At 36.6% G+C, this 5,000-nt stretch overlaps 1 protein-coding gene across 1 annotated transcript in view; it reads right to left on the bottom strand.

Moving 5' to 3' along the window:
* The window catches only part of Surf1 (surfeit locus protein 1), a 19,833-nt gene that overhangs the window by 12,883 nt on the left and 1,950 nt on the right, over positions 1–5,000 (bottom strand). The window lies entirely within an intron of this gene.

Raw genomic sequence — 5,000 nt, 5'->3', positions numbered from 1 at the left:
GTTGGATGGTGGGTTTACATTGTCTGGCACGGTGTCATCTGTCTACGACCAACTCTGCCTTGGCATCAAATCATGCCATCCGGTTCTAATGGGTTAACATCATTACTAATATCATTATCAGGTAGGTCTACTAATTGAATATTTGGGGACAAAGTTCTTGCAGAGCCATCTATATGTAAAAAGAAAAAAAAGAAAGAAAGAAAGAAAAAAAAAAAAAAAACACTTGATAGCACATAAATATATTCACTCCCATCATCAATGGGTTAAATTATGTTCAAAGTTCATTTCGGAATTTACCCTTTCCTGATTTTCCATCAAAGGATATATTTCACAAACTGCTTCAAGTGCCAGTCAAATAGGATTTATAGCCAAACTTTTGTTAAAGAAATGTCTGGCATCTTTCCTTCATAAGATCCTGTCAGTCAGAAGCTGTCATGCACATCAATAGCTAGTTAACCAATTACAGGTAGGTGTCATCACATACATGATTCAGGAGCTTTGGCCTGACGACGGGCATTATGATGTACTTGACGTTTGGGGATTTTGCATCCCTGTGCCATTTTATTGTGCTATAAGTAAGGAGTGATCGATGAAAACAATTGCAGTCATAATTACTATAATTACCTTACCATTAAGCTAACTTAACATCCAAAACCTGGATGGCACCACTTTCTTCTAGCACCAGTAGGAGAGAGAGTTTTGAATGGCACCCATCCACAGTCTCTAGCAAGCACTAGCTTTACAGAGGGGTGGCACATATCAAGTTACTGACCTCTTGCTCTAAGTAATGCCGATGAAGGATGTACAGGCAGAACGAGAAAAGAAAGGTGACTCAAACCATACACAGTGTCTAAAATGTGCTCCTGTGCCAGAAGGGATGCCTTTTTGATAGAGCCTGTCATATGGGGCTAAACTCAATAAAACAAAAAATAAAACACAAAAATGGCTCTAGTTTTACAATGAGTGACTAAAAGAGTGTGGGATAAGTCAAAGTATGTTGTGTGAAGCTGCCTCGCACTGAAATAAAACCCATCCTCTAGAATGGACAAGTGAATCTAACCCCCGTCCACACTGGGTTAACTGACGAAACAAAGCCAAGCAATGTGATGGTGCTACATTACTTTTTTTAACCACAAACAGGTTAATATCTTCAGATGCATCTTGGCAATATATGCTGTATCTCTACTTGCATTATGAAACCCATATTTTTTTAAAAACATTTGAACTCAGGACACAATTTATAACACTGAATAATAGGACTTGATATTGAGAACATGTGTTCTATTATTTTCTAGACTTATGGTATGATATGTGCATATATTTGGTATAACAATAATTTGATACTAATGAGAATTTAGTTACACAACTGAAGGGATAAATGGCTTGTAATTTCACAAGAAAAATGCAGTAAAAAGTGATTGCACCCTGTGAAACATCCCAATCCCAGGTCTCCCAAATTACGTAAATATGGAAAATAGGAAAAAAAAAAAAAAAAAAATGTGGCTATATTTTCCCACCTTATGAGAAGAGTAAACAAACATGAAAATTAGTGCCATGGGGATTTCATTTCCACTGTAATAGCTAGTATACATACCCATACTTCTCACACTTGCCATCAATGATGAATTTCTACTGATATGTCCATCCATAAGACATGAATGTAGTGGATTAAAATACTGACATACCCTTTCTTTTCTTCATATATTAGTTTCATTTTATTTAAAAAAAAAAACAATTGTTGGGATGTAATTTGTCACATTTTCATTTTCAATCTTGAAAATGTGGCAAATCACATCCCAACAATTGCTTTTTTAATAAAATGAGACTAATTAAATGTCAATAGCTCTCCAGACATCTTTCTTGGCAGTTCTTAGTTATATTTCTCCTCATTATGAGGAATGATAAAAAAAGAAAGAAAAAAAAGTGGGATGGCTATCTCTTTACCAATGTAATAAGACCAGTCCAATCAAAAAAGATAACCTGAGCAAGAGGATTTTTTCTTTATACATTCTTTGGGATTGGAGAAACAAACACCCATTTGAGTACTCCCCAAATGCACAATAACACACACAATGTCAAATAATGAAGGAAATCTGTACAACATAATTTTATTTGTGTCAATTTTATAGAATTTTTCCACTAAGCTTTCAATAACTGTTAACAGGTGCTGTTTTACATTCTGTTATGATGATTAATCTAACTTAAGTGAACCTTTTCCCGATGGGGCACTCACTACGCGAAGACCCCTATGCCGGGCGATTGCAATATTGCATTGAAATCGTCACACTGGCATGACGCCCCGGCATCGGGTGTTTGGCTGTGTCACACGAGTGTGACGCACCGTCGTCATAGGGTTAATGAGACCATCTTGTTTGTGGGTAAGATTAAGGATAAAAGAATTAAAATTGAGATGAGAAAGGTTTGAATAACTACACATCTAAAGACTAACCCTCACAAACATTCAGGTCTGTGAAATAAAATGGAGTATCAAAAGTATTTTAGCACACTCTAGGCTTGATTAACAAAATAAAGTCATCATAAAAATGATTGCTTTATCTTATTTCTATTCTTTAACTCACTGCCAACAGGTGTCATGACATACAAGATGCAGGAGTTTGGAGGGCCTTGTGACGTAAATGATATTGGGGGATTTTGGATTACTGTGTTTCTTTATTGTACTATGAGTAAAGAGTGTGTGATGATAACAAATACAATCATATCTACTATAATTGCCATAATATTAGGCAAAAACCTAGATGGCCCCACATTTGCCATGCACCAGCAGGAGAAAGAGCCTTGAATAGCACCCATCCATGGTCTCTAGCAAAGCACAAAGCAAGATGCCAACCTCTTGCTCTAAAGTAGCGGTGATGAAGGATTTGCAGGCAGAATGAGAAGGGGAATGTGACTCAAACATAGCTTGTGTCTACAATGTACCCCTATGCTTGTAGGGCTGCCATTGTACTGTGGCACTCAGTGCAATAAGCACAGGTTTTCTTCCTCTTCTCTACCTGCAGCATTGATAGAGACTGTCATATAACATAAAACTACTGTGTCATGTATTTCATAACACCGTAATGAGACCGCAATGGATTAAAGGCACAAAAATTTTACGTTAAAGAAAAATAAAAACAATATTGACTTTTCTCAATTATGTTTTCCTCAAGATATCTTTTTGGCTCTGTAGCACAATAACAACAAAACAGGATCTTCATCAATTTAAATTCTAGAAATACTATTGGGAAGGCAATGTTCTTGCATACAAGCTATCAAGAGATGTTGGAAGATCAATATTTTTATGGTAAATCTTTACAAGTAAATGAAAGGAAAGAAGGAAAACATATACATATATTTTGAAAAATCCTCTGAGAAAACTAAGCAAATTCAGTGAATCCCTCCATAGTTTTGTGTGCACTTCAAAGAATGTATGCCTTTCCTTCTCACATAAAATGAAAAATGTTATTATTCTCTGACAATGGTAACTATGCACAACAAACATTTTTATGCATTGCTCCCCTCACATGGAATCATAAAAATCTCTTTTCTCAAACATTGCAAATACAAAACAAAAAATAACTTTGTCATGGGGCAAATGTTTTCCCTCCAATAATCAAATTTATCCTATGCTCAGATCATTCCCTATATAGAAACTGTCAACCTGTAAACTTGTAGAAAATGCAATATTTGAATTTTTTAAATATATGCATTTTCAACATCCTTTATGTATGAACTTTCTTCCATAAACCTGAGAAGATTCTTCAATACCAGCTACAAACTTTTAACCAATTGCTGACGGGGGATACATTTGCTTACCCAGGCTCCAGGATGAGTTTTGAAGCGAGGCAGCTTCAGCAACATACCTTGACTTTTCCCACTCCTTGTAGAGCTAGAGCCATTTTTGTGTTTTGTTTTTTTGTGTGTTTTACTATTTTTAAAGACTTATTTCTGTCATATCACAGGCTCTATTAATTTTGCAGTTGACTAAAATTGTAGTTCAGGGTCCATATAAGCACTTTTTTTCTTTATACTCAGTGTGATAGAAGTATTGCTGTTTTAGGGGAAGACAAAAAGCAACTTTATTTTTTCTTATTTGTGTGCTGTCACGAACAAACACAAAACTTATAACCATCCAAAATGAAGATAACATGAAGATGTAGGGAAGAGGAAGGAAACTTGTGCTTTTGACAGTGAGTGCTACAATAAAAGGCATCCATACTGGCACAGGGGCACATTATTGGCATTGGGCATGGTGTGAGTCATTCCTTCCTCTCATTCTGCTTGCACATCTTTCATCTACGGTACTTTAGAGCAAGAGGTCAGCAACTTGTTATGTGCCATTGCTCTATAGAGATAGTGGTTGCTAGTGACCGTAGATGGGTGCTATTCAAGGCTCTCTCTCCTGCTGGTGCCAGAAGAAAGTGTGCCATCTAGGTTTTGGATGCGAGTTGAAACCCATTTTGCTTAATCTTACGGCAGTTATAATAATTATGACTGCAACTGTCAACATCACTCACTCATTACTCATAGCACAATAAAATAACATAATGACCCAAAATCTCCAAACGTCATGATGCCCCATCATCAGGCAAGAGCTCCTGTGTCATGTATGACGAAAAAACATGTCACCAGTCGTTAACGGGTTAATGTTAAGGAAAAAGAGTAAATTTTCTGAATAATGTTGCATAACTAAATAACATGAATGGTATTGATGAATTCCTCTCAACCACTACTACCCATAGATAGTCACCTTTGCCTGTGATCCCCCACCCCCCTCTATGCAAGGTAAAATATGAATTTAAGGCATATTTTGCCAACAAAATTTTAACCCAATGACCTAATCTAACTGGTTTTGGTCTTAGCCCTAGCCAAGGGATACCTTAGCTAGTTTTGAAGTTAGCCCTATCAAAGGGTGGACTTTTACCCCCCAGAGCCCCACCCCTTTTTCAGAGCACTTTGTGCTACTTACCACAATAACCATCATCCCTACCCTGGAATTCATA

This window comes from Penaeus japonicus, unplaced genomic scaffold (assembly GCF_977035675.1).
Source record: "Penaeus japonicus unplaced genomic scaffold, GWHDUDI00000001_assembly GWHDUDI00000023, whole genome shotgun sequence".
NCBI classification, from domain to species: domain Eukaryota; kingdom Metazoa; phylum Arthropoda; class Malacostraca; order Decapoda; family Penaeidae; genus Penaeus; species Penaeus japonicus.
This window is presented reverse-complemented; position numbering and strand designations above follow the sequence as displayed.